General features: G+C 38.1%; 1 pseudogene; it reads left to right on the plus strand.

The window, feature by feature from the left end:
- The first annotated feature begins 17,097 nt into the window (after positions 1 to 17,097).
- On the plus strand, positions 17,098 to 18,421 carry LOC100999183 (annotated as a pseudogene).
- The last annotated feature ends 1,067 nt before the right edge of the window (positions 18,422 to 19,488 follow it).

A 19,488-nucleotide genomic window follows, 5' to 3' on the forward strand; every position in this document is an offset into this window, starting at 1 on the left:
TAACTCAATATTCAATATTAATTTGTTTATAAAATAAAAATGTTTGATAAAATAATTGGCAAGATGCTTCAAAGTATTTGCAGCATTCACTTTTTTGTGATGAAATTATTAATATATTAATACTGATACTATTTCACCGGCCTTACCAGAAATGACCCTTTTGGTGAATCATCTTGTTTACTTAACCAATGGAAATTCTGTACATCAGGGAATGAGCTGATCTAGCCTGAGCATTGTGAAACAACGTGTGCGCTTAATTAGTGAATTCTGCAAAGAATTGGGCACTACAAGAACACAGTCCTGCTCAAGTGGGTTCTTCATTAGCTTGTAGCCTATTAGTACTTCTGTCATGTTCGGACGTACAAAAACAAGAAATCAGAACTTGTGATCTAAAACATAGCTTTAAGAGCACCTCATAGGACTCCCACAATGTATGCTTGAAAGAATGCAAGCGCAGAGCAGTTATGTGACAGGCCAAAGTCAAGCATCTGGCTATAAGCACAGGCTGTTCAAGAGTCCAAGTCTTGCCATTTGCAGACCCGTGATTTCCCCTCAACATTCTGAGGTCTAAGTGGAAGTATGACGATATATCCAGCCAAAATTGCCTTAACCATATGTTAATGAGAGAAAGAATATAGGTTTCAGCATAAGTATCTAAAACAAGGTAGTGAAATTCAGAATAATTTTTCAACACATCATCAAGATTGCTTTTCCTTGCTGTTCAAATGGAAACAAAATACAGTACAAAAAAAAAAAGCAAAAAGCAAAATCTCTTATAATGCAGTTTCTACCCAGGTAATAGTTTTGTTCTTATCTTTGAAGGTCACAAATATCCATAGTGCTATTCAGTCACCAGGAAAAGGTAATGCAAAGAGGACAAATATTGTTTCATGTAACAATTACATTTTACTGAAAGGCAAAGTAATATGACTTGCATAATCTGAGTTTTTTTTAATTACAAAGGAAAAGACCCCGAATCCCCTTTTCATGAACTCTTCAAATAATAAAAGATAGGCTCACAAGCCAAAGAAGGCAGAATAATTAAGATTCATGACTATAAAGAGCTAAGAAGGAAGCTAGGCTTTCACAGTGAGAACTAATAAGGTAATCATGAAAAAATAGGAACAGTGCCCTGGGAGAGAGAGGGGGACTGAGACCTAAGAGTAAGGTTATCTTCCTGTGGATTTCAAGTGCAGAACCCACACACCACTACAGATTGCCATGCTGCTGAGAGGAAACGTGCACTTTGCATTTAAGGAGTAACCCCAGTTCTGAAATTTGAGCAGCAGTTAAAATAACTTCTAGGAAGGTCACTTCAGCATCTTGCTTGTCTTCCCAAAAAGAACCTGCCTTTACCATTTCTAAATTATCTATCCAAGGCTGCTCTTTAGTCTCAGAGATCTGTGCATTGAGAGTTGCATCAATTACATTCAAAGTGAGCTAGTCTTTCGTTCCTACCTTGATAGCAAGCCACATTCGTGCAGTTGATGTGGTCACCCAGTAATTCACCTCTTCAAAGCACATGAAAATTCTTAAGGAATAAAAGGCATAACTTGGAAGATGACAAGGAATAGTAACTGCAAGGTATTCAAGTTGTATGACTTGGCAGCATAAATAAAAATTGAGAGACATAGGCCTAAGAACGCATTTTACACATAAAAAAAATCTGTAATTGCCTTTTGTGCAAGATTGTTAAAGGCAAAAAAAAAAAAAAAAAGACCATTTACAAAGCAATTAGGTGTTATCCTGGGGAAAATGTAACATTAAAAAGAAGATTACAGTCAATCGTTCAAAGCCTTTTCTTGTGCCCTGTAGGGTCCTATGCTTTCAATGTGCAATTGAGGAGGTGACCTGCTAGAGATATCTGATGAGGTTCTACAAGCCAAGCTGCTGATGGCAGAGGATAGCTTCATTACAGTGTGATAACAGCCTAATTCTGCTGCTTATTAGAGACCCGAAGTGCCCCCAAATATAATTGGATATTTTTCCCCATCTGAATTCCAACATCACTGCTAGTCATTGACAAGTGACAAATAGAGGACGTACTCAGCATTGCACAGAAATTCCAAGGACACGACACTAAATTGAGGAAAGCGGATTCTAAATATGAACAGTCAGGGAAGGTAAAGAGAGATGAACAGCAAAGACTTTTTCCCTTACATTAACCTTGCAATCACCTCTTGTTTTCCTTAGTGCACTCTTACTCAGCTGAAGCCTCTCATTCTATAGTTTTCTCACATTTGAGCCACTAAATAAAAATCAGGGGCTGATGATTCGGAATACTAACGTGGTTCACCTGGGACTTTTCCACTGGGGACTTCAGTCGTGAATTCTGCCTCCCAAAAAGGACATTGTGCTTGGTGTATCTTATTCCCAGGAGTATGTGTTGGAATTTTACATTGAACTATTTATTTTAGATTATGATGGGAAAGATCAGTGTGTAAAGGGGACTCTAATAGATTTGTCAACATAGGCTATGCTACAATTAATAACGAAGAGCTTTTTAGAACAGTGATGAAGATCAAATATCAGACTGCCTGGATTGGAATACCACCTAGCTTTGCCAGTTAGGTCACCTTCAGCAACTTCCCGGCTTCTTTTTTGAGGTGGAGTCTCGCTCTGTCACCCAGTGTCTCAATCTCGGCTTACTGCAACCTCTGTCTCCTGGGCTGAAGCAATTCCCCTGCCCCAGCCTTCCGAGTAGCTGGGATTACAGGTGCCCACCACCATGCCCAGATAATTTTTGTATTTTTAGTAGAGACGGGGTTTCACCATGTTGGCCAGGCTGGTCTCGAACTCCTGACCCCAGGTGATCCACCACCCCACCCCGGCCTCCCAAAGTACTGGGATTACAGGCATGTGCCCCTGTGCCCAGCCCTTCCTGGCTTCTTAAAACTCCAGTGTTTTCATCTCTAAAGTGGGCATAATAACAGTACATGTTAGCAATGATTCTGTGAGAATCTCTTAACAGCTTAGCACTGTACAAAACACATTGTCACCAAATGTTAGCTTATGTTAGGAAAGTGTTAAAGAGAAAATGAGCAGAGAACTAAGGTCTATTTTTCTTAACGGATATCCTTTAAAAAATGACAAAATTGTGACACATTTAAACTTCTCGAGTAGAGATTCTCAAACCCTAGCATTCATGAGAATCACCTGGAGAGTTTGTTGTTTTTTTTTTTTTTTTAACCCACCCCCACATCCTGGGAGTATCTGATTCAATAGGTATGGGGTAGAGGGCTGAGAATTTGCATTTCTAACAAGGTAATGTGGATGCTGCTGGCCAGAGAACTACATACTGAGAACTGCTGCTATAGCAAAAGGAAAGCGAGCTGATTAATTGGGCACTCAAAACGTGTCAACCACTCTGTGTACCTACGGCATTTACTTCAGTGAAAAGCACTGATCTTTCTATCCAGATATAAAAGCCACATTTCTAAACCAGTCATGAATATTGCCATTCAGTTCTAAAAGGTTGACAAGTACTAAGACATTCTCCTGGGCAAAAAAAAAAAAAAAAAAAAAAATTATTTGCACTTACATACATATGACTGGAATCAATTCTGGTCACACTAAATAAACAGATTTTTGTATCTATTAATGTGCTTTGGTGGGTGAATAATGTACTCTGCCCTACCCTCCAAGATTTATATGCCAAAGGATTTGTCATACCAAAATAGAAAAGGAACACAGGGGAATGAAGTGATGGGTCAGGAAATTAAGTTCATAATAAAAGTTTCATTTTTCAAGATTCCTTATTCTGGCATTAATACAAATTTCAGTATTAGTAACTATCATTAATTATAAGCAAACTTTTAATAAGAATTATGTAAGATATTCTAATTACTTTTTTCTATCACTATCAGCACTTTAAAAATACAATATGCATAATAAAATAACACCACAAAATAAACTGAAAATTTAAATCTATGTTTAAAATTCTCCATGAGCACTTCGGGGAGTGGAATTTTTTTAATAACTAGTTTAAAATGGAAATAAGAAAAAGGACTATTTTAAACCTTTGAAACTTCACATTCAAGGTAAATAAGGACATTTCTATCTACTTCTCCCTTTTACTTAAAATATTCAGGGCATAATCTTTAAAGCCAGTCAAATCAATAAATGCTACACAAAAGCCTGGTATGAGAACCGAGCAACCTCATCAACGCCAGCTTCATAGTACAATAACATTCTATCTCATTGAATGTTAAAGTATAAAGTACAAATTAAACATGGCAATATAAGGAGTGTGTAATTCCACTTTTGTCTTGTTAGAATGCATGTTTTGACTATAGTCAATTTGACCTTCATAGCAATGACCAAATGAAGCAAATTTTAAAATAAATGGATAATGGAAAATAAGCCTTTACTTGGTGAATTTTAATGTATTCTGCTTACAAATCACTAGTAAATAACTTTTAGAGCAAAGCTTCTTACAAAATGTTTTAGTCTTATTATCATTCAAATAATAAACTGCATATTCCTACTAATTATTGGTACCCAAGCCTATTGCATTTCTCCATTTTTCTTTCATCTTTATCTTGGATCTTGATCTTCCTGAATCTTTTAGCCAAGAACATGTTCAAAGAACTCTAAACTCAAAGAAAATTCAATGTGTGATTTAAGACGAAAGCCTTTCATTTTCATTTTGTTTCACTGTAAACAAATTCCTTTGACTATTTGAGATTTTCTTCTAACAGAAATAAATGAAATTTGGAGAAAAGTATTTTGATGGTAGTTTGAGCATTCTCCTTTAACCAAAGCAAAAACCAGAGTTCGTTTTGCTTTATGAAAACAGACAATAGATAATTCTTCTACAGTGTAAAGCAAAAGCGAATTTTCATGAAATTCTATTTGTTAGTCAAATTATCCTATTCAGCCCTTTGGACATAGGTATTTTCTAGAAGTTAAGATTGTTGAGACATAAGGAATAGAATGTGATTAATGAAGATTTGCTGAAGAAGGAATTCTACACACATCCAATGACTGTTCAACAATGGTGGAGGTCACACTCCCTACAGAAATAGCTCTTTACCATGCTGTGTATTACCAGATGCCGCATATCAGCTAACTTTGGGAAGACGCACTAATTCCAAGCCCCTTTTGCCAGAGTAAAGATCATTAATTGAGCTCCTATCTGCTAGCCATTGTACTGGAGACACTGCAAGAAGGAAAAAAAAAGACACACTGCTCATCACATCTTCCCTTTCTGACACACACACACTCTCACTCTCTCTCTCTCTCTCTCTCTCAACCTCCCACACAGAGGGTTTGCAATCCCCCGGAAAAAAAAAGCTACATACACTGTTCTTTTCCTTTGGTTTCCATCTTATGCTCCTGTACTGGAATTCTGCTCATGTGCTCTAGCCACACTGGAATTCTTTAGGTCTTTAAAGGCATCACGCTACTTCCTATCCCAAAGCCTGAGCATACTCTTCCCTTTCACTTGGGAATTGCTGTCTGCCTTTACCATGGTACACACTGTTCATACTTCAGGTGTCAGATTAAACACTGCTTTCTCAGCAAAGCCATCTCTAATCCCCTATCAGATGTCCTCAGTACTTGCCTTGTAGCATGCATTGCAGTAGATAACCATGTATTTGTGGACATTTCTGATGCACATCTATCTTCTCTACTTGTCAACAGCAACATCAAATGGGCTTGATTTCTTATCACGTGCCATGCTAAGTGTTTGGAATACAATAAAGATGGAGTTTCTATTCCATGCAACTATATGCTAATGTTAGAGAGATGCAATCATCTAATAAATACTGTAATAAATATTATGAGACAAATAGGCAACATTTTGTCATTGTAATGTTAAAGGCCTGCTTTAAGTAATGGAAAGCTGATGCATCAGGAATGAGATGGTGCCAACAAAAAATATGTGCCAGGCACAGGAAGAGCCGCTTCTGGTGAAAAGGGTCAGAGGAGGATAAAAGAGCTAGAACTTAGCAAGCAATGGTGAGAGAACTATGGAAGAGGGAAGAGAAGGCAAAGTAGGCAATAGACCCTATAGATCTCCCAGTTGAGGAAAGAATTTAATTCTAACCCAATGGAAAGAGGGAGATTTTGGTACAACCTAGTGAGTAGTAACATAAGAACAAGTAGTTCTGCTTAAAGAATGGTAAGGTACAAAGAGCATCAGAAGTGATATTTGAGCCATGTCTTAAAGGAAACTTCCCAAAAGAAAAAGGAAAGTTTGTTAAGTCTATGCACTTGGTCTTTGCAACAGATTTCACAGAAAACTGTATTGAAGAACAAATGTCCTTTGAAACAAACAAACTTCTTAGTGCCCCAGTAAAATAATATCAAAGGCTGCTATGAGCAAGAATAAATACTAGGTTGGTGCAAAAGCAACTGTGCCAATCTATACAAAGTGTCAGCCCAAGTCAAAAGTTTGTTCACTTGTCTAGATCAAGGAATGGCCAGCAAAATGTTTAGGATATTGCTGGGCTACATACACAGTTGCAGAAAGTCAGACCATGGTTGAAATCGCAAGCTAGGGAATTCTTGGGGCAGGAAAAGGAGATGAACTATGCAAGACACCGGATGCCTGCTTCTAGAGTCCTCTACTCAAGGAATATCAGAAAGTTTATGCTTTCCGTTCACTGCAGAAAAGTGAGGTGTTCCAATAATCATCAGGCAAAACCTACAATTAATTTGTTCTCAGGTTATGTGACTATATTTTAAAAACCACCCAACTAATGGAACACAAACAAAAGCTACTATTTTCTGAGCCACTCTACACTGTACCATAGTAATCTGTTTTGGGTAGGTCATTACTTGCAGGTAAGATCAATATTAGCACACTCTGTCCAAAAGCAAATCAGGCCAGTAAACTGTAAATTCTGTGAGAACAGGGACCATGTGGATTTGCTCATTAACTTGGCATAATGTTTAGCCTATAGTAGAGGCTCACTAAACATTTGTTGAAATAATACACACATGATAAAAATAACACTATCACAAAGAAGCATAAATGATATGTAGCGTGGTAATTGAGGAGGAGAAATATTACTTCCCACCAGGGTGCTCATGAAAACTAGCCACAGTAAAAGAAATTTGAGCTAGATATTGTAGGATCATAATTATAATGATAGAAATGACTATGAAGATGAAGATGAGGATGAAAATAACAGTTAACTATATAGAGCTAACCATCTACTAGGCACTATCCTAAGTATTTTCATACATTAATTCATTAATTTCTAATAAGCCTGTGAAGTAAAGCCTATTGTTCTAATTTTTGAGATAAAAAAACTAAAACAGATTTAGATGTGCTTTTGATTAAAAGTGCAAGGAGAGCACAATAAAAACAAGAGGTCAATAAACTCAGTAAATTCTAAATTAAAATGTAAATTACCCCACCCTTCGTTGTCCACAGATACCCTCACAACAGCCACAGAGACAGGGTAAATAAATGATGCCCTCCCAAAGAACATTAGTAGAATCTATTTATTGAATGTGCTGAATTCAAATGGCTTTTTTCCCATCCCAGGCTTCAAACATGGGGTTTTTGGAGACACCTTGACAGCTCCTATAGTTCACTTAAATGGATGATTTCTTTCTAAATCAAACAGAACCCAATTTCAATGCAGTTCTTAGCTCTTCTATTGGATGGGATGGAGGGGATGAGCAATGAGTTAAAGCGTGAAAGGAGAAAGAAAAGAATGATATTCATATGACAAAGAAATAGAGCGGAGAAACCACTCTAAGTCCAGTGGTTTCTCTGCTGTAAGTTCTAAACACAGCTTTCTCTTTGTATTAGTCTGTTTTCATACTGCTATAAAGAACTGCCCGAGACTGGGTAATTTATGAAGGGAAGAGGTTTAACTGACTCACAGTTCAGCATGGCTGCGGAGGCCTCAGGAAACTTACAATCATGGCGGAAGGTGAAGAGGAAGCAAGGCACTTTCTTCGCAAGGCAGCAGGCAGAAGAACCGCTGAGCAGAGAGGGAAAAGCCCCTTATGAAACCATCAGATCGCGTGAGAACTCACTCACTATCACGAGAGCAGCACGAGGGAACCACATCCATGATTCAATTACCTCCACTTGGTCTCTCCCTTGGCATGGGGATAATAGGGACTTGGGGTTTACAATTCAAAGTGAGACTTGGGTGGGGATGCAAAGCCTAACTATATCACTCTTTTACTAATTACCTTCCCCTAGAAAAGTTGCTTAAATTCTTTGGGCCTCACTTTCTTCATCTGCATGAAAGTATTGGGTTGGATCATCTTTAATATCCCACTTGTCTACTTCTATGTAGATTTCCTAGTGAACTGAGAATTAAGAAAGTACATCCCTGTCCATTCAGGAACAGAAATCAAAGCTTCCATATCTGCTGGAGAAAATAGAAGTTGCTACAGTGAGAATAGCATCAATTATTAGTTACACGTGCTCCATTACTTTGTCACGCCTTGACACTGAGCCAGGTGCAGTGAGAGATTTGACAGGCTGCTCTTACCTTTCTCACAGTTGTTAGGACTTTCATTTAATTTCAGTAAATTAAGAAGCTAGTTAAGAATTCACTGTGGGGAAGGCTATTTTTAAAACTTAAAAATAATTATCACAGAAGTCACCGATGCTGAGACAAGCATCCATTCATAACTGGCCTTCCCATGTAAGTGCATGAGGTCGGTGCTTTATGATATACAAACAGCTGAGCAGTCTGGGACACACTTTGATGATGCTCAAATTATTAAACCTTGTTAACCTCTCAGGGACAGTCAGGGGACAACTATAAATAATTATTCTGACAGGTTTCGGGATTTATTTCTAAGTTATTATTTAGTATCCAAGAAATAAAAATGGTAGTCTGGATTCAAGATATCTGAGTTCTGATACTGGCCCTGCCATTGATTTCTTGTGTAATTTTGTGCAAGTCATCTAACCTCAGGAAGCCTGTTTCCTTATCTGCATAATAAAGGAGTTGAACTGAACATCATTCAAACAAACATGGTGCTCTACTAGGCATCTGGGAAACAACAGTGAATACTAGTGTAGTGTATTAGTGTATAAGTTCGAGAGTGAAATGCATGCAAATAACTGTGCTGGAGCCCAAAGAACTAGATGCAGATACTGGTCCTTGCCTTGAAATGCTAGAATACGATGCCACACCTGCTTCACCTATTTGTTCATCATCCGAAGCCCTCCTTCCCACCAAAGACACAGAAAAAGCAAAAAAACATTGCCCAGAAAATGCTTGACATACTCCTTCCTTGACCATACACTTAGATTCATTGAGAAGCTGTCTTATTACTCATTCATTCAACAATTAGGTGCTAAAGATGAGCAGAGCAATGCCAGGAAGATCCAAATGTAAAAAATTGTCTGTCTTCAGGAACTCACAGGCTATTGAGAGACCGAAACAAACAGCATGGTGAGCACAATGACAGAGGATTACAGGATGCAATGGAAACACACAGGAATTGCACTTCCCCTAGAGGAGGGAAGCAAGGTATGCAGGAATACCTGAGAAGAAGAAATTCTAACATACTGTTGTTTATTTTATCTTCTTATCAAAGATCTTATTAAAGCTAAAGTAATCCTATCTTGTTTATTACCTATTCATCTGTTTATATGTTTATTTTCTTCCTTCCCTATAACTGTTTCCTGTTGCTGCTAAAGCAAATTACTGCAGGTTTAGCAGCTTAAACAACACAATTGTTTTATCTTACAGTTTTGGAGGTCAAAAATACAAAATGGATTCAATAGGCTAAAACCAAGGCATCAGAAGATCATTCCTTCTGAGAAGGGGGAGAATCTGTGTCCTTACCTTTTCCGGCTTCTAGAGGTCATCCACATTCATGACCCCTCCCCTCAATCCTCAAAAACGGCATCACACATCTTTCTGTACCTTTTTCTGTGGTCATATCAGTGTCTGACTAATTCTGTTCTTCTGCCTCCCTATTCCACTTTTAAGTTTTGTGACTATAATTGGGCCCTACCTGGATAATCCAGGCTAATTTACCTAATTTAAGGTAAGCTAATTAGCAACCTTAATTTCACCTGCAATCATACTGCCCTCCTTGCTATGTCAACTAACATAGTCACAGGTTCTGGGGATTAATGAATGGATGTCTTTGAGGGAACCACTATTCTTCCTACCACATTCCTCTTCTAGAAAAATTCATTGCAAACAGAAACTTTACCTTTACCCACTATTGAATCTCCAACAGGTGGAGCAGCACCTAGCACACAGAAGATTCTCTATAGTTATTTGTTGATTGAATGGCTAATTGACAATGGTGATACAACACCAGAAATAATCGTTAATTTTTTAAATATTCTTTATTGATTAAAAATGTTAACAATCATTCAAGCCTTTAGCAACTCACACTTTTTGCCAGTAGAGGGTCTTGCATCCATGTTGATGGCTGCTGACTGATCAGAGAGGTGATTGGTAAAGGTTGGGATGGCTGTGGCAATTTCTTAAGACAACAATGAAGTTTACTGCATTGATTGACTCTTCCTCGCAATATTCTTCTGCAGCATGCAATGCTGTTTCATAGCATTTACCCACACTAGATTTGTTTCAAATTTCAAACAATCCTCTCTAACCCTGCCACACCTTTATCAACTAAGGTTATGCAATAGTCTAACTACTATGTTGTCATTTCAACAGTGTTCACAGCATCTTTGCCGGGGGAGATTCCATCTCAACAAACCACTTTCTTTGCTCATTCATAAGAAGCAACCCCTTACCCGTTAAAGTTTTATCATGAGATTTCAGCAATTTAATCACATCTTCAGGCTTCACTTTCAATTCTGGTTTTCTTCCTGTTTTCACCATATCTGCAGTTACTTATTTTTTATTTCAATAGCTTTAGGGATGCAACTGGTTTTTTTGCTACAAAGAATGAATTGTATCACTGAACTCTGGGATTTTAGTGTACCCATCACCCGGATAGAGTACATTGCACACAATAGGTAGTCTTTTTATGCTGCACCTCTCTCCCACCATCCCCAATTCTGAGTCTCCAAAATTCACTATACCACTCTGTATGCCTCTGCATACCCATAGCTTAGCTCCTACTTATAAATGAGAACCTGTGGTGTTTGGTTATCTGCTCCTGAGTTACTTCACTTAGCATAATGGCCTCCAGTTCCATTCAACTTGCTGCAAAATACATTATTTCATTCATTTTTGTGTCTGAGTAGTATTCCATGTGTATATATACCACATTTTCTTTATCCACTCATTGGTTAATGGGCCCTTAGGTTGATTCCATATCTTTGCAATTGTGAATGGTACTGCAATAAACATATGTGTGCAGTTGTATTTTTTATATAATGACTTTTCTTCCCTTGGATAAATACCCAGTAGTGGAATTGCTGGATTGGCTAGTAGATCTACATTTAGTTCTTTGAGAAATCTCCATACTGCTTTCCATAGAGGCTGTGCTAATTTAAATTCCCACCAGCAGTGTATAGCATTCCCTTTTACTACATTTATGCCAATGTCTATTGTTTTCTGGCTTTCTGATAATGGCCATCTGGCTGGGGTAAGGTAACATCTCATTGTGGTTTTAATCTGCATTTCCCTGATGATTAGTGATACTGAGCATTTTTCCATGTTTGTTGGCCATTTGTATATCTTCCTTTGAGAAATGTATGTTCACGTCCTTTCCCACTTTTAATTGGGATTATTTGTTGTTTTCATGCTGATTTGTTTGAGCTACTTGTAGATTTTCGATATTAGTCTTTTGTCAGATGCATAGTTTGCGAATATTTCCTCCCATTCTGTAGGTTGTCTGTTTACTCTGTTGATGGTTTCTTTTGCTGTGCAGAAACTTTTTAGTTTAATTAGATTCCATTTATTTACTTTTGTTTTTGTTGCATTTGTTTTGGGGGCCTCTTAGTCATAAATTCTTTGCGTAGGCCAATGTCCAGAAGAGGTTCTTTTAGGGTTTTCTTCTAGAATTGTTACGGTTTCTGGTCTTAGATTTAAGTCTTTAACCTATCTCGAGTTAATTTTTCTATATGGTGAGAGATAGGGATCCAGTTTCATTCTTCTGCATGTGGCTGTCCAATTTCCCAGTACCATTTATTAAATAGGGAGTCTTTTCCCCAGGATATGTTTTTGTCTGCTTTGTGGAAGATTCGTTGGTTGTCAGTATTTGGATTTACTTCTGGGTTTTCTGTTCCATTGGTCTGTGTGTCTACTTTTATACCAGCACCATGCTGTTTTGGTTACTATAAGCTAACATATCCCAGACGACTTAAATATTATAGCAATATGGGAATAGAGGAGTAAGAGTTTCCTTTTAAGAGCAGGTGTGGGTGTGGGATGCTGCATTTGCTTTCCACAGATGCTACAACAAAACATTATAAACTTGGTAGCTTTAAGCATTAAAAATTAATTACTTTTAAGTTCAGAAGACCAGAAATCTAACCCCAAGGCATTAGCAAGATCAATTCCTTCTGAGGCTCTGAAGGAAAAATCATTCTAGGCCTCTCTCCTAGCTTCTGGTGGTTGCCAGCAATCTTTGACATTCCTTTGCTTATCGACACACCACTCCAATCCCTACCTCAATCTTTCCATCACCTTCTTCTGTGTCTCTCTGTGTCCTCCCTTCTTGTTACAAGGACACCAGTGGTTTTACCAGATCACCCTAAATCCAGGATGAGTTCAACTCAAGATCCTTAACTGATTTCATCTGCAACAACCCTAAGTCCAGGTAACATCACATTCTGAACTTCCACATGCACATGAATTTTGGGAGGAACCTATTCAACCCACTCCAAATGCTCTTGTTCTATGACTTACAAACACAGTGCTTCTCAAGGCTCCAAATGGCCTCAAGATGGGTGTCTCTGGGTCTACAATGGTCAGAAAATACTTTCTACTGTGAAGTTAACAGAGACTCTGCAGAAATTTCTCCCCTTTTCTCCTGCATCATGGTTTTTTAAGTACTTCTTGGAAAGAAAATCAGCTGCGCTAATACAGCTCTTCAAATAATTTATCTTTATCAATAAAACCTCAGGAAAACTAAACCATAAAGATATATTTCCAAAATGCACTGTCAGTTTGAATGAAGTCCACAAAGGCTCCAAAGCAAGAATGAAGCCTGGGGTGTGTGCCCTCTCCCTTCAGGAGGCTTTTCAACTCTTGGTAAAAGGATTCCAGATACAAATGGACTGCTGGCCTAGATTTGGATGTAGAAGAATGTAAATAGCTGTTGGCTTATTATAGTAGAAATCTCAAACGCTTATTGTTGCTTTCAGTCAGGTGGATATTTTTTATGTGGCTCAGTTTTCTATAGTTGGTGATGGGAGAAATACCTTTTGTTTCACCTAGCACAGTAAGTCGAGCTGCAGTCTCTCATCAGAATAGGGAGTGAAAAGATAGAACCCCAGGTGGCACAGACCTGAAGGTCCTTTCCTAATACAAAACTTAGGGCTTTACTGTTACAAAATATCAGAAAAGGCTAAGTGCTCACTTAAAAAAAAAACAGTAAGGTCAAATCTACAGTGCTTTCCTAGGTAACATTCCCCAGTGCACCATTATTCCCTGTGTTCCTTGTAGCAAGGTGGACAGCTTCACTTATAAAGCATTTCAAGAGAATGAAATAGTAAATTATATTAAGAGTCCCAGAATTACAATTAGAAATTTGATAGGACTCTGTAGACTTTCTTCCCATATAATTCTATGGTTAACCAACACAAGGAAATTTAGAGAAGATTCCAATAAAATACATATTAAGAAAGGAAATGTTGCTTTTTTGCTACCACCTTTTGTGAGAGGTATTGTTTTATTAATATTAAGTTAGATTAAAAAGTATATTTGCTATTAAAGATCCAAGACTTTGAAGTCACTTGGTTTATCACTGTCTCTCCATTTACCAATATCCCCAAAACTAATCTTTTTTTTTTTTTAACAATTCCTAACCACTTTTATTTCTGAAATGCAGAAAATAAGAGTTTTACCTCCAAATCAATGCACAATGCTTTGCACATACCAGATAATCTACAAAAACTGGTTGATATAAATGAGACAGAAACAGAAACCACGCTTCAGAAATTCACTGAATGAAACTGACAAAAAGAAGTGACATCATTTATTTATTCAAGAATAGAGGAGTTCTAGTTTTTGATGCAGAAATAGCCCCTTTTCTTCTGAAACTCTGCTTGCCATCCAGGTGCATTCTTCAGAGTGAGAAAGGCAGAATTATTCATACTGTGGAATTTTATAAATTACAGCCCAGGGAAAAAAAAAAAAACAAAACCCTGATCCATTTCACTTCAAAGCCGTACACTCTCAAGCCCCCTCATACATGTTAAATTTCTGAGTGTTGTGATACGTCATTCTTTGGCCTCACAGGAAATTTGAGCAACCATATTGAACAATCAATATAAATCCTTTTTCTTTTCACAACATCCAAGCAATCGTTTCCAACTTTGTTTTGAGTCACTCAAAGCAAGATTTTTATAGTTTCTTTGATATGCACCTCTATTTAAAAATTTTTGCATTTCTGCTTCAAAATCTAACTCCCTTTTGAAATACATTTCTAAAACTACGTTCTAATAATACTGGATTATAAGAAAAAGCATGCAGAGATACATGCAGACTTGAGAAATCGATGGCATTTGGAAGATAACTGGAATCATTCTTGGTGGAAGTGACTAGAGGAGTGTTGAATTTATAAATTTAATCATTGATTCTAAATTAGTAATAACTACAGGCCTCGTTTTAAAAGACCTATATGCCAACATGTACTGAAGAGTAGTGGAAAGGGCAATTTTTTTAAAAAGGCTCAACCAGCTGTGTAATTGTGTTGATACATGAATGCCTCTTCTTCGTAAAATTTCGAAACTTTTTCCCGGAATATTATCAAAGCTAATATAATAACTATATACCCACCACCCAGAATTAATATCAACATTCTATCAAGTTTGATTCAGATTTTCATTTTTGTGAAAGATCTAAAATCTACAGATAAAATTTCACTCTTCTCCAAACCCCTCCCCAATCTAATACCTTTCTATCTCCAGCATTAATTGCTGTCCTATATTAGCTGAGTATGCAACATATATTTTAAGGTATTTGTAATCAATATATATTTAAAGATAATATATAAGTGCACACATATAGAATTATATTTTTCAGTTTACAGAAATGTTATTAAACTGTGCAACTTTCTATAATTTGTTTTTTGTTTTTACTTTAACTTAGATATTTTGAAATCCATCCATGTATGTTCAATATAGTCCATTCAATTTAACTGCTGTATTATATCCTGAATAAATAACTGGTTTATTAATTTTCCTCCACATGAGCATTTGAGCTTTTTTCTCTCTCTCTTACAGATAATACTATCATTTGCACTATTACATATCCTAGAATTCTCCAAGACATATATCTACAACTGGAATTGTCAGACTGTGGTGTAAAATGGGTCTTCAAAAGGTTCATGAAAAATGCATACTATGAAAAAAGTATGCATATTTCAAATTTTTTGCACCAAAATAAACTCATATTAACTTGTTATAATATGTCCAAACAGCATCTAATTTGAGGCACTAGGAAGGATAAGACATCAGTTTGAAAACAGCCCCTAGCAGAGCAATATGAATTCTGCTAAAATTGAAGTAAGAACACAGGTCAAACTTCTGATGAAGCATGGGTATAAGAATGGTGACATCATTAGCTGGGTATGTTGGCGCTTGCCTGGAGTCCCACCTGCTTGGGAGGTTGAGGAAGGAGAATCTCTTGAACCCAGGAGGCGGGGGTTGCAGTGAGCCGAGATCACACTACTGCACTCCAGTCTGGCCTGGGCGACAGAGCAAGACTCCATATAAAAAAAAAAAAAGAAAAGAAAAGAAAAAGAAAAAAGAAAATAATGGTGAGATTATTGATGCTTTAGAAAATGTTTCTGGGAATAATGCCCCAAAGAAATCAGCAGTTTACAAATAAATAGCTCGTTTTAAGAAACACAACAATGTTGAAGCTCATAGTGACAGACGATCCACATCAATTTGCAAGGAAAAATTTATCTTGTTTGTACCCTAGTTGAAGAAAGCCAACATTGAACAGCAGAAACAATAGTCAACATCATAGACATTTCAGCTGGTTCAGTGTGCACGATTTTAATCGAAAAATTAAAGTTGCCAAAAACATTGCACCCATTTCAGCTGCAGACAAGAGCACACATTTAGACAGAAATTTTAAACAAGTGGGATCAAAATCCTAAAGTATTATTTTTTGAAGAATTATAACAGAAGATGAAATATGGCTTTACCACTACACACCTGAAGACAAAGCACAATCTAAGCAATGGCTACCAAGAGATGGAAGTGGCACAGTCAAGAGCAAATGTCATGACAACAGTTTTTTGGGATACTCAAGGAATTTTGCTTGTTGATTTTCTGGAGGGTCAAAGAACAATAAAATCTTATTATGAGAGTGTTTTTGAGAAAGTTAGCCAAAGCTTTAGCAGAAAAAATCCTGGGAGAGCTTCACCAGACAGTCCTCCTCCACCACAACAATGCTCCTACCAATGCCTCAACAAACAAGGACAATTTTGAAAGAGTTTCGATGGGAAATCACTAGGTATTAACCTGACAGTTCTGATTTGGCTCCTTCTGACATTGTTTTTGCATGTTTCCAAATCTTAAAGAATATTTAAGAGGTATTTAATTTCCTCAGTTAATAATGTATTTTAAGATGCAGAAAAGGCCTTCAATAAAATTCAATGTCCTTTCATGTTAAAAACTCTCAATAAACTAGGTATTGAAGGAACATACCTCAAAATAAGAACCATGTATTACAAACCCACAGCCAATATCATACTGAATGGGGAAAAGCTGAAAGGACACCCTTTGAAAACCACCACAAGATAAGGATGCCCTCTCTCAGCACTCCTATTTAACGTAGTATTGGAAGTTCTGGCCAGGGCAATCAGGCAAGACAAGTAAGTAAAGGGTATTCAAATAGAAAGAGAGGAAGTGAAATTATCTTTGTTTGCAGATAACACGATCCTAAATCTAGAAAACCCCACCGTCTCAGCCCAAAAGCTTCTTAAGCTGATAAGCAATTTCAGCAAAGTCTCAGGATACAAAATCAACGTGCAGAAATCACTAGCATTCCTATGCACCAACAACAGGCAAGCAGAGAGCCAAATCATGAATGAACTCCCATTCATAGTTGCTCCAAAAAGAATAAAATATCTATCAGCACTGCACCGATTTCCGCATCCAGCTCCGGGCGCTTCCAGTCTTAGCTGGGCCCATTTGGGAGGGTGTACTACAGACCTTCACATGTTGAACAGTAGGATTCAGCAGGGAATGAGTTCCACATCCTCCTTTCATCCATCCTTCTCTCCCAACTCCTCTTCCACCTCCCACTGTCCCTATGTCTACTTTACTGCTCAATCTGGATTTGGGGGAACTGCCTCCCAAAAAAACATTAGAAGGAAATGCCAAGCACTGAAATTTTGTCAAGAAGTGGAGGCTCTTGGAATGGAAGGGCTTTCTGGGTAAAAAGAACCAGCCCCCTTGTGAGGCACCTAAGTTTTACTCTGAACCTCCAAAAAATGGGGAAACTCATAGGGTAGATGGCACTTGGAAGACCCCTCCCTTCCTAAAAAATAAGAAGACCACTGCCTCCAATGGATCAGGACAGCCCCTGGACAAGAAAGCTGCAGTGTCTTGACTGACCCCTGCCCCTTTGAAGAAGGTTGATTCTGTTGCTGCTAAACTAGATTTGTTGGGGGAGATCTGGAGTGCCCTTCCCAAGATTAATAGGCACCCAACCCACTCGCAGAAGAAATCCTCTAAGAAGAACCATCCACAGAAGAATGCCCTACAGAACTCCACCCAAGCTCATTCAGAGAATAAATGCTCCAGAGCATCCCAGAAGTTTGCCAAGGAAGATGATGGTGGCAATTGACTCTGAGATGGTGGGCACAAGACCCAAGGGGCATGTTAGTTCCTTAGCTCAATGTAGCATTGCCAACTACAACGGAGATGTGCTTTATGACGAGTACATCCTTCCCCACTGCTACATTGTGGACTACTGGACCAGAATGGAATGGTATCCACAAGCAGCACATGGTGAATGCCACACCCTTCAAGATTGCTCCAGGCCAGATCTTGAAGATACTCACAGGGAAGATAGTGGTGGGACATGCCATCCACAATGACTTCAAAGCCCTTTAGTACTTTCACTCCAAGTCCCTCACCCATGACACCACCTGTATCCCCCCTCCTCAACTGTAAGGATCCTATATCCCCCCACCTGACCACCCAGAGAACGCCACCATATCTCTGAAGCATCTCACCAAAAAGCTGCTAAACCGGGATATCCAGGTTAGGAAGAGTGGCTATTCCTCTGTGGAAGATGCCCAGGCCACCATGGAGCTGTACAAGTTGGTTGAAGTTGAGTAGGAAGAGCACCTAACCCAGAATCCCTGCTAAGGACTAGCGGCAGTGGGGACGCTGGTGATGTGGGGAGGCAGAGGCAGTACCCATGAGAAACAGAGCAGCAGACCAATGGACAGCTCCACCAACTCCACATCTTTGGAAGCTAGAATTGTGGGGAAAGAGAAGTTCTACCCCAGACTCAATATCCACCGAAATTTCACCTCTGGTGTTGTGCCCTGTGTCTGGTTAAGTGTCCCATGGAAGCGGGAAGCCTTCACGTCAGAACACAGCCTTATGCCATTTACTTCTAAATGGTGCTAGCCACAGGTGTCCCAGGGTGCTCTGTGCCAGTCAAGACTTTTAACTTTCAAGAGGCAGGGCATACTAGGAAATGCAGTTTCCCAAACTGTCTTATCACTTGGGTGGACATACGTCTCTTTTTATGCTTTTTGGTCTTGAATAATTAACAACAAAAGTAATTGCAACAAAAAGAAAATTGACAAATGGGATCGAATTAAACTAAAGAGCTTCTGCACAGCAAAATAAACTATCATTAGAGCGAACAGACAACCTCCAGAATGGAAGAAAATCTTTGCAGTCTACCCATCTGACAAAGGTCTAATATCCAGAGTCTACAAGGAACTTAAGCAAAAAATAGGAAAAAAAAAAAAAAAAAACATTAAAAAGTGGTCAAAGAACATGAACAGACACTTCTCAAAAGAAGATATTCATGTGGCCAACAAACATATGAAAAAAAAGCTTAACATCACTGATCATTAGAGAAATGCAAACCAAAACCACAATGAGATAGATACCATCTCACATGAGTCAGAATGGCGATTACTAAAAAGTCAAGAAACAACAGATGCTGGCGAGGATGCAGAGAAAAGGAAACACTTTTACACTGTTGGTAGGAATGTAAATTAGTTCAACAATTTTGGAAGATGGTGTGGCAATTCCTGAAAGATCTACAAGCAGAAATATCATTTGACCCAACAATCCCATTACTGGGTATATACCCAAAGGAATAGAAATCATTCTATTATAAAGATACATGCACATCTATGTTCATTGCAGCACTATTCACAATAGCAGAGACATTTTATCAACCTGAATGCCCA

The sequence above is a fragment of the Papio anubis genome, chromosome 6 (assembly GCF_008728515.1).
Source record: "Papio anubis isolate 15944 chromosome 6, Panubis1.0, whole genome shotgun sequence".
Taxonomy (NCBI): domain Eukaryota; kingdom Metazoa; phylum Chordata; class Mammalia; order Primates; family Cercopithecidae; genus Papio; species Papio anubis.